This window comes from Capsicum annuum, chromosome 1 (genome assembly GCF_002878395.1).
Source record: "Capsicum annuum cultivar UCD-10X-F1 chromosome 1, UCD10Xv1.1, whole genome shotgun sequence".
In the NCBI taxonomy this organism is placed as follows: Eukaryota; Viridiplantae; Streptophyta; class Magnoliopsida; order Solanales; family Solanaceae; genus Capsicum; species Capsicum annuum.
In genome coordinates this window covers 31015390-31027295 of record NC_061111.1, presented here as the reverse complement: position 1 = coordinate 31027295, position 11906 = coordinate 31015390, and the positions used below count along the sequence as shown (strand labels likewise).

At 33.5% G+C, this 11906-nt stretch overlaps 1 pseudogene; it reads left to right on the top strand.

Annotated features, from left to right (window-relative positions):
• Nucleotides 1–4798: 4798 nt before the first annotated feature.
• On the top strand, nucleotides 4799–5666 carry LOC107853940 (annotated as a pseudogene).
• Nucleotides 5667–11906: the final 6240 nt, after the last annotated feature.

The window sequence follows — 11906 nt, the reverse complement described above, 5'->3', positions numbered from 1 at the left end:
GGTATTCGTATTGACTACCTTGTAGTGCATAGACTGATCCCCCATTTGTAGTACCTATTACCTGAATATGTTTTTGCCAGATAAACCAAATCCTCCCATTTGTAGTATGACTATAATTATACTATGCATTCCAGTCTCTTTCTATGTTAGTTCTGACTTTATTAGCATTTTGACTTTTCACTCTAGTTTTAATTATTCCCATAATTTTCATTTTATTCTTCCTCAGAAAGAGTTTCAACTACTTCTACTTAAAGGGCTTATTAAGCCATCTAATGTTCCAAGAGCACACAATCATAAGGGTTTGAATTGACTTCCACCTCGAGCACTAGTATTTGCTTGCTCACCTATTATTTCATTTTCTTTACTTTGAATTTTTACTATATTTTCAACCTTAGTTGGACTAGGAAATATCTGGTTTGCATGCTCACTCATTTCCAATGCATAATGAGAAGTATCATACTGTTATACTAATTGGCTCTTGTCAATAGTTGGCTCTAGTTCTTTCATTTGCTCAGGATTGGCCTTATCAGTTTCTTTAGCTTCCCATTATTGGATTACCTTCCTACGTCTATGGTTTCTCCTCCTTCTCCCTTGCTGTAGGGGAGGGTTGTCATGCTCTTCTTTCTCAGGTCCCTTCTTATATGGACATTCATCAACATTATGTCTAAATCCTTACAGTCTCTGCAAATTTAGGGATCCAATCATATGTAATATCCTGCTGTATGGTCCCCATTTGGGTGTTGAGCTCCACCTGTATAGGTAAGGTATGGCTAATGTCAGCCTCAACTAATACCCTTGCTTATGAAATTCGTTCCATCTCAGCAGTATACCTATCTGTGTATATCGGCTTCCCCACTACACTTGCTAACTTGTTCAGTGATTCCGTCGGCCAAAAACCCAGAGGTAGGCTAGGGAACTTTACTCACAAGAGAACCTTGTTCAGGTAGTCAGGATTAAATTCAAAGTCTAGCATTCAATTCTTCAAGATCAATGATCTGTTCCTATATGTATATGACCTTGATTGCATCACTAGCTCTCTATCAGCTAGTGTAGCAAATTTGAAAATGTAATAGCCATTATCATGGTATAGTACCTATGGTTTAGAGACAAAATTCCATATATGGGCTATATAATTTGCCATTGTTTTGAAGTATGGAGTATCTCCCAATACACATATTGTCAGTGTTATGCTCCAATGGTTGGCCTGTATTAGTATATCATCTTCCTCTAGCTGTACTATCAGCTTCTCTCCTTTCATCAATGGTGGTACATAAGTAAGTGTCTACCCCATTTGCGAGCTCCGATTTGTAGGTTTCACTTGCTCCTTTATTGCTTTTACTTTCACTTCAGCTCGGATTGGGGAAGCTTGGGATGAAGTTCCAGCTTTAGAGAATTGCAACCTCCGGGGAAATTGTGAGTCCTCCGGCCGACCTGAGATCCTCTTCCCAGCTAGGTCGGGTTTTATCAGACTCGACTCTTCTAGCTCATTTTCCTCCCAGATAGGCTGAAACTAGCAGGGGAGGAAGTTTATAAAGGTTAATGGGCCTAGGTATTGCGGTACTCTACTCGTTGGCGTGAGGATGACCGGTGGTCGTGATGTTGTATTCCGTTGTAGAGCCATTTATACTACCAGCATACATTAGCAGCCCTGCTATCGCGAGTTGGTGCAGTTTATTTTTGAAGTCCAACCCAAATTTTGATGGGGTGCCCGGGATTCATTTGGAGTCCGATATATACTAACGAACTATGTAATCACACTAAATTCAATTCTCCGGACTCAATGGCGATGTCATATTTTCAAAAAAAATTATTGTCTTCACAAAATTGACCTCCGAAACTCAAAATCACAATTTTTCAAATCGAGGGTCGAAATGAGATTCAAAAGCCATAAAACCCAATCAAATATGTTACCACCCTAAAATCGATGTTTTAGACACATTAGCAAAGTCAAATTTTCATCCAAGGTCATTTCGACCAAATGTGGGTTTCATACCCATATTTCTAATTTTTTAACTTTCCGACCAACAGGTCTAAATGAGCTCGGATGCATTGGAATCCGAATCAATGGTCTACCTAGTCTAAAATTTATATTCAAAGTTGTTGGCACAGTCTATTTTGTCATTCATCACACGGATCAAAAGATATCCACATAAGTTCAAAATAAGGCTCTTGAAGCCATCAAAAATCACAATGTCGCATAAATGGTACCAAGATACATCGAGAACCGTGACAATCACTAACACACTCCAGAAATACCATAATGCAACTATTAAAAGGAGTAAAATAGTCAAATCACATAAAATCACAAATTTCACATATTTCACCAAATTTTTAGGTCGTTACATTTTTACTTTATAGATTTGGTCAAAGTTTGAGGTTTAAGGAAGGAGGAGGGGAGAGGAAGAGGAATTTCATTAAAACATAATATAATACTTGAATTATTTTTTAAGTTTAACAAGATATCTCTATACGAAATTATTAAAAGTAGTGCATCGCGCGGGTACGTAAACTAGTTATTTTAATGATTGATTATCTAAATTATATTTGTGTTACATAAATTAAGATAAAACATATAACATAAATTAAGATAAAACATATATGCCCTTCGATGTCTAGTGTGTTTGTGTGTATGTATATACAACCCTATTATATAAGCCAATAAGAAAAGAACTGACTCAATGGGTTGTACAATATTATATATATATATAACACCCTATTATATAAGCCAACAAGAAAAGTACTGACACAATATCAATGAGTTGTACAAAATATTACCTGATTTGTACATTAACACAATATCAGTAGGTTATACAAAAAGTTACCTGATTTGTACATTATTTTTGGCCTTAGTACTTGGTTTCTTTTCCTTTTTAACTAACACGTGTACTATATATTTCCTATCAAATCACGTGTATCTACTTTGCACAGAAAATAAACTGTACCAAAACTCTAGCTTTCACATCGTAGTTCTCTTATCAACTTTCTCTTTCTTCTTCACTCTTAAATGATCTTTAATCCCTAGCCATTGCTAAAAGGAATAATTGTGGTTGTTCATTCTCAGGTAATGTCACTACTATGGCCAATGAAATTCTGTTGGTTTGGTTCATGTACATGTTATTTTCTGAGTTTTATGAATTGAGTTTTTTTATTTTGTTATTAGTTGTCAAGATCTCTTTTTTTGCGGGTGGAGTGGGATGGATTGAGGTCCATTATTGAGTTAAATTTATGTTAAAAGATTGAATCTTTAAGAAAAAGTTAAATTTTTTAATTATCCTTCTGAAAGATTCTTGAATTTTAGTTGTGAGATTTTGCTTTTTTGGTTCATGTACATGTTATTTTCATCCATGTGTGTTTTATGAATTGAAGGTTTCCTGATTTTACAATTAGTTATGAAATTTTGATTGTTTAGTTCATATGCATATTTTATAAGTTTTATGAATTGTTTCTTTTCTATTTTTTCTATTTGTTGTTGAGATCTTTTATCTGTTAAAATTTTGTGTTAAAAGATTGATACTTTAAGACAAAGATGGATTTTAAAATTTTAAATCTTACTATTTTTTTCTTTTGCGAGCTTTTAATTCTAAGTCAAAAAATATAACTTGTAATCGGATACATATAGATGAAAAATGACCTTTGAACCTCTTCCTGTCATATGTTTTTGCTTTGCATAGTAATGTCTTAATACATTAATGAAATAAATTTATTTTGTCTTTTATCCAATTTTTTTCTATTTTTACTTTTTTGGTTTGTTATGCATTGTCTGATAAAAATATAGAATGACCTTTGATATAGAATTGAGGATTCATATAGCTGTCCTTAATTTTTTGAGAATTGAGTAGTATTTATTGTAGTTTGTTTGTTATATTCTGGCAAAGTATAAATTCAAAAACATTTTGGTGAAAACTGAGGAGTTATGTTATAGTATTCTGACTTTTGCTAGAATTGTTAAAGTCCTTAATTGGTAAAAATAAATGGACTTTAGTAATGTTTGCAAATTGAATTTGTCGTCTTAATGTAATTTGATTTAGTAAATGAAAATGGAGAGTGCTTATCCTTTAACTTTTGGGATAAATCATAGAGGATGATTAGAGAATAGACAGTGGCTACTTATTTCATGATCTCGTGCTGAGTTAGTTCTTTTACAGTTCCTAAATGTGACATGATTTTCTTATTTCTATAAGCAATTTATGATTGATTAATCTAGATGCTCAGTATACAATATTATTGAGTGTTTTCATTTAATAAAATTATTTTATTGAATAAAAAGAAGTTCTTTAATACATTGTTTGATGTGCGTCTTATCTTGTGTCAAGTGGTTCTCTGCTTCCTATCAAATGTCCATTTTAACTGTTTCTTCTAACCTTACTTGTATGTTGCAAGTTGAATCTCTTACTTTGAACTGTCTAATGCTATTTGATATTGCGAGTGTATCTGCAAGTAGTTTTTTAAGGTCTTTTCATATATGATTAAATATCTTATGATGCTTTATTTTGATAATATTAACAATCAGATCTTAAGAATTCACAAAAGACATTATTTTCAATAATGAATTATTCACGTAAAAATAAATATATCTTTTAGATGTTAATTTATCGATTAATGAGGTATTATGTGTGATCATTTGGCACATAAGCAATGAAGAAGTCTCCTGATTTTATGTGAATGTTCATATGAAATATAATTTGCTTTAAAAATTGTTGTGTAGCTTTGACTTAGTAATTTGAAAAATCTCACCACTACTGGCCATTTGATTTACAAGCTTGGTAGCATTGACAAAAGTGTCATTGAAAGATTAGAGAAAAAAACATCTAAGATGAACAAGAGGTCCTTCAAGTATGCTTGTGTGCTTGACAAGCAGAAGGCTGACCGTGTAAATACCATTGATATTTCCTTGTGGAAGTTTGAGACCACAAAGTACTACTGCACTGTGATTGATGCCCTGGACACAAGAATTTTATCAAGAATATAATTACTGGTACCTCCTAGGCTAACAGTGTTGTCCTTATTATTGACTCCATCACTGGTGGTTTTGAAGTTGGTATCTCCAAGGATGGATAAACCTATGAGCAGACATTGCTTGCTTTCATCCTTGGTGTCAAGCAAATGATTTGTTGCTGTAACAAAGTCTATTTTATTGTTATCTTTTATGTTAAAGTAAAAATTGATGTTGCAAGTTAGTTAATTTTTTTTTGTACTTCTGCAGATGAATGCTACCACCCCCAAATACTCCAATGCTAGGTATGATGAAATTGTGAAGGAAGTTTATTCCTACCTTAAGAAGGTTGAATACAGTGCTAACAAAATCCCATTTGTCCCCCTCTCTAGTTTTGAAGGAGACAACATAATTGAGTGATCAACCAATCTCGGCTGGTACAAAGGCCCAACCCTACTTGAGGCTCTTGACCAGATTAATGAGCCTAAGAGACCCTTAGACAAGCCACTCTATCTCCTACTTCAGGATGTCTACAAGATTGGTGGTATTGGAATTGTGCCTGTTGGTTGTGTTGAAACTGGTGTCGTTAAGCCTGGTGTGGTTGTAACTTAAATACTGTATCCTCCATTAGTGTAGTTGATTTATAAATTAGTTGAATCGTGTCTTTGTTATTAATATTAGTACACTTGGTATTATGATGCCAAAACTTTAGAAGTTTTTGATTAAATCAGAGAAGGCGAAGATTCAGTTAAGGATAACAAAAATTTTTGAAATACTGAAGTAAATTGGTAGAGAGTGGAAGAAGCAAAAAGATGTAACAAGCTAAAATTGACTGTATTCGTTCACGTCTTAACAGTTATATTTGAGTGTATTTATACAAAGTGGAGCAATGAATAACTATAAAAAAAAATTTCCAACAAACTATCAAAAGCGTGGGCTATCTCTAACAAACTGAGCTAGCTGAAAATAAAAATTAAATTTTTGTGTATATATTGCAATCGAACTGGATGCTTGAGATATTTATGGCAGAAATGTTGATTATTCTTTTCTTTCTTATGATTTTTTATACTGAATTTAGCTAGGTATGAAGATTTTGAGCATTAAATAAAACTTCATATATATGATGCACCAATAGTATATTATTGCATAATGATTTTAATTTGCTTCACAATAATAGTTTCCTGGTCAATGACCATGTTTTGTTTGCAGTTAATTTGGCTGTTTCACTTGAGAAAATGTGTAGAGTTAAAGCTAGATTGCTGGATGTGGATATTTATGTGCCTTCAATTACTTTGATAATGTACCTCCAGGGAAAGCTAGAACTGAGCAATAGTGATGCTTTAAATATCTTTATTTTAGTATCAACATGCCCTATCCTCCGATAATAATTGCATAGACATATAGTTGCTGTAATTGTTATTATTCTTTCTTGTCTTGCTTGCTTATTGTGTTATTTGGGTAGATAGGAAGATGATTCCAATTGAAAGTTGTAAAGTTAAATGTATATCAATTGGATCTCTTGCAGACGAAAGGGAAACAATTGTGTGGAAAGGGCCTATAGTACGTTTTTGTCTATAAATGATGACTAATATTATTCAACTTAACACATTTAAGGTTATAAATTGAGCTAAAGATTCTAATGCTGGGTGAGACACTTTGAAGAGGTAGAATATAATTATTGAAGCCCAATTAGACCCAAATATACAATTATAGGTAATGAAAGCCCTTGACCAGTTGACAAAGGAAGTTGATTGGAGGATCCTAGATGTTCTTTTGATAGATATGCCTTTCGGTACCGGTGATAATCAGATATCTATTTTCCAAAGGCTATAATTATCAGATATATAAAGAATTTTTGGAAGTACTTCTAAAATTCTTTTTTTTTTCTTTTTGAGAAGGTACTTCTAAAAGAATTAAACTGTGGAAATATGCCATGAAGATGAATCTATTGCATCATGTTTAATTTGATGTCAAAAAATCCGATAATTAAAAAAACTTATATACACCCATGAAATAAAAATTGAATATATCTATCAATTAAGCCTGTAAATAGATATCCATAATGTTAAACAACAGATGGTCTAATCAAAAGGACCGAGGATGACCCTCCACTTTTACAACCATTAAGTTTCTAAATGTCGAGTTAGGCAATTGAGGATTTTTTTATGTTGGATCAGTTTTAGATTGAACTGAGAGAAATTCAGTCTCATATAATGCATTATTATATTGGTTCATTAAGATTGAGTTTTAACATTTTATACAACAAAGGTCAAATGATGATTTACTTCACTTATAGTTTCTTTTTTAGTAAAACCTAGCTACAAATGTCATCATCCTTTCTATTTTTTCTTATTACGTTTGAAAGTTCACCGTTTTTTTTAGCATCGACATTCATCTAATTTGACATGATTAGAAAAAAATAAGTTATAATTTAACATTTTCAACTGTTTATTCGTATGTTGCTCTTCTAAAAAAATTTGCTTAATATCTCAAGTTATCATAGCATAACAACATTGTGCTGTCAAGTTAATTCTGTTCTTATGCATTAATCATCCAGGATTAATTTATAATGAGTTTTCTTTTATTCATTGTCATTCAAATCGCTTGATTATGCTAGTAGGAGGGTTAATTGTTTCGACCTTTTAAGATGTTGCTTTACTGAATGCTCACAAATGGGTTGAAATGTTCTCCAAAGGTAATATTTCGGTATGATCCTTGTTGAGCTTGCTGCATACTACTTATGTCTTACTAGAAGTGGTAATTCATTTTTAGAGGTTTGAATTTAGCATCCTATACTTAACTACTCACATCTCTCATTCCCAGAGAAAAAAAACAACAACAAGAGAATAGGATTAAAAGAAGGGTGGTGAAGCATGGGTTGTGATTCCTTTTGGATTAGTTGTCCACGCACACAATTTACTTCTCTCATAGTTGGAAGGCTATTGAAGACATTGAAGCTACATGTAGGAACTTTCTCTTTTCAGGGAAAACAAATCTTTAAAGCCTTGCTAGCTAGGGATAAGATCTATTATAACTTGAACAACGCAGACAATATCTTCCCCCCCTTTCTATTTCGACTTATTGAAAGGTAAAAGAGTAAGAAGCTAGACCGACTTGCTCTAAAATAGAGATATTAAGAGCAGGTAAGTAGGCTTTACTCCACAAAATAATCTTTACTTGGGTCTAAATGTATTTGATATAGCCACCTGGAACAAAGTTGCAATTAAAATATTATTTTGGAATGTCTGTGCTAAAAAAAAAAGTATGGGTGAAATGAATCCACTGCTACAGTGGTAGAAACAAAAACATTTTTATTGATGTTCCTAAAAAACTCTCCACCAAGCAGTTATACGTGGAACTTAGAGGTCAATTCCAAAAAGAGAGTTGGAGGAAATTGATGTGCAATAACTGTGGTCTCCCTAGAGGGATATTTATCTTGAGATTGGCTACACTAGGAAAACTTAGCACAAAGAAATAAGTTGCTTAATAACACAAATAGCTGATTTGATTTCTTCTTGTTATTTTTACATTATGCAGGTTTTTGAGTTGAAAGCGAAGTAATTTCCTATAAGAGATGATGTTATTTTACAAAATGAAGCACCTATGGATCTGTACATTATGGTAATTGGAGTAGTGATAAGAAGCTCTTTCTCACTCTCCCCCTCTGTTTTGTATGTGAAAGGAATGAAAAGCATAAGAAAATTGCTCAAATGTTATTCATTATACTTAGAAGGATACTAGATTTCATCAACAGTCAAAAACTTTTGCAGTTTTCTTTTAATATTCTTGAACTCAAGCATTCGATAAAGGTACTATGCTCTCATTTTACCTGCAGTTTTTGAAAAATAGCAAGATTCTTGAGATGAGATAAAATAAAGTGTTGGGCCCGTACTGCCCATCTAATATATATATATATATATATATATATATATATATATATATATATATATATATGTATGTATGTATGTATGTATGTATGTATGTATGTATGTTACTTAGAAATCACAATTTCTGGACTTATAGTCATAACACCTTCTTCTGATTTTTAATTACTTATTTTTACACAAGATAGAACAACTTAGTTCCATATATGATAGGGATATCCCATCATTACATAGGTGATATCCTTTTGGTTATAGTATTTTGTTCATTTGGTTATTTATGTAAAGTCAATTAGCAATAAATGAAATCATAGATGTAATACCCCGAACTTTCTTTAAGTCGAATCTAGTCTTCAGAAGAGTTAGTGATGACTTCCTAAATGATTAATGTTTAAATCAGCTAGAAGTTTTCCAATTTCAACTTTTTATCATGTGAAAAATTGAATTAGCTTTCCAACGATACCAATTTTGTCCAAATCCGGTATCGGAGTAAAAAATTATGGACGCTTTACAGAGAACTATCGGAACTGCCCAGAAGCGACGGTCAGATCAACGGACCGTCGCCCAAGCCGTCTCAGCTAAGACAGTGAACCAATAATCTGGCCAAGTGTGACGGTCAGGACCGACGAACCGTCGATCCAGCGACGGACCATCGCAGACGAGTCAGAAAGTTCAGGTTCTGGTCAAGTACGACAGGATGGACCGGCGGACCGTTGAGCCAGCGACGGACCGTCGCCCAAACCGTCGCCACTTCCAATCAGTGATTTTAAGCCATTATTAAAAGGGTATTTGAGTTTTTTCCCACCCGTTTTAACGCCTAATTATACCAGACTAGAGCTCATAACTTCATTATTCATCCACAACACCAAATTAAGGTTTCTCTCAAAAATCAATTGCCAAGAACAAGAAACCCTAGGTGTTTAATTCCAAGTCAAGAATTCAAGCTTTTCTCCACCAATCTTCAAGAAATCATCTATCTAGGTATGTCAAGTGTTGATTTATGGGTTCCTTTCTCCCATGAAGCTCAAGAAACCCTATTTGAAATGTAAACTTTGGATTCCATAGTATGAATTGAATTATATCCATGTTTATGTTGTTGTTTGATTTGTAAGTTGAAGTCTTTTATGACTATCATGAAAATATGTTAGCATGTGGTTGAAGTTTTTGCATTGGAAGTGTAAATTACTGTCATGATGTATTATTTCAATATTCATGCCTAAGCCTAAAGATATACATGCAAGGTGTTTGATAAAATGCTTAAGAGAATAGAAATTATGCCTTATGACTTGTTTGTGACCAAAATTGATGAATCTATGTTTCTCTTTTATGTTCGATATGACTCCTATGTTATTGTTATGCTTTATAATGGATTGACGTAATGCTCATGAGATTAGGCTTATGAAATTATGATATGTTTACATGTTTTTCTGTTCATGTGTAAGCTTATAGCATGTGAATACTTCATGAAACCCCCCAATAATTGTACTGTGAATTGTTGACTATGGTCATGTGTCAAGAAATGTCATGTCTTGCCAGTTTCATGCCATCGAGTCCTTGGGGTACTTGTACCTAACAATTTAGCTGTGTGCCTAGAGCCAGTGTCAGTTTTCAAGATACTCTAGTCAAGCCATGTTCAGTATAATTCAGTCAGTCTCATGACTCAGGAAAACTGAGTAATCTCAGTCAATTATCAGATCTCAGTAATATTTATTCAGCCAACAGAACTCAATGAATGCAACCCTGTTTAGTTCATTTAATCATGTTCAGTGTCCATCCATATGGGAGTAGGATTCAGCACCGAGTGAGCCCAATGATGGGAACTCACTTGTTATTAGAGGGTGTGATTCTTAGAAGCAATCCTTGCGCTTCAGAACTACATAGCCAGCGTAGGTTGAGACATCAAACCTGCTAGTTAAGGGTAGATGAGGTGGCTTAACCTGTTATATGAGAGTCCTACCATTCTCCTTAGAGTACCTGTTAGATGAGGGATTACTCATAGCTTGTCCTTACCAGTGGCGTGGTATTGACACCCTTCCAATTGGAGTTACAGATTGGACCTCAACTCAATTATATTATCTTATTTGGGGTATGTCGGTTAGATGACTACTTCCCACAGTTACAGTCTCAGTCTCAGTCTCAGTAATAGAACTCAGATAGTTCTACAAAATTCAGCACTATCAGATACAGTCACCCAGCTCAGTACGGAACTCAGCTAGTTTCACCAGAAATAGGACTGTCAGATACAGTCATTCAGATAATAGTATATCAGTCCTACGAAACTTATGTTATCAGTATTTAGATTCAGTGATATCATGATCTTAGTCACAGTTCACATATTCATGCATGTATTCTCTGTTCATGTTATTCAGTCAACATTCAATCGTACTGACGCATTTGCGCTATGATATTTTATACTATAGGTTCAGAAGCACAAGCTCCAAAGCATCCTTAGTAGATCAGACGTTCAGCAGCCAGACTAGCAGTGAGTCCTCATCATTCAAGGATAGCATGATTATTTTATTTCTTTATTATTTCAGTAGTCCAGAGTTAGTTGGGGACATGTCCCATCAACTCCACAGTTTTTAGACAGTTTAGAGGCTTCCAGACTATAGCATGTTCAAACAGTTATTTCAGTTTTGTTTTGGTATTGATATACCGTATTTCCAGATGTTATGTTTTATCAGATATTTGAACCTTATGGCCTTTTAGCCTTTTTCCGCATTTATACAATATATTATGCAGTGCTCAGTTATAGATATTAGTCATGGGTTAGCTTGTGGTCCTTCAGGGTCATGAGCATCGTGTAGCGTTTCGGATACCAGATTCGGGGCGTTACAATAGATTACTAAAATGTTACTTCATCAGTCTAACAATTTTGTCTACTATTGATTTGACACACAAGTTAAGTAACAATAGATAATAGAGGTAAGTTTACTATATTATGTTTTGAATATAATAAATTTAATCTCTTGAAAAATATATTGAATGATAAATAATATTTAATAGCAAGAGTAAAATGAGCAAAAAAAAATAAACTATATTTTTCAAACTGAACAAGTATTATTGGACATTTATTTTTAGTATATAGTGAA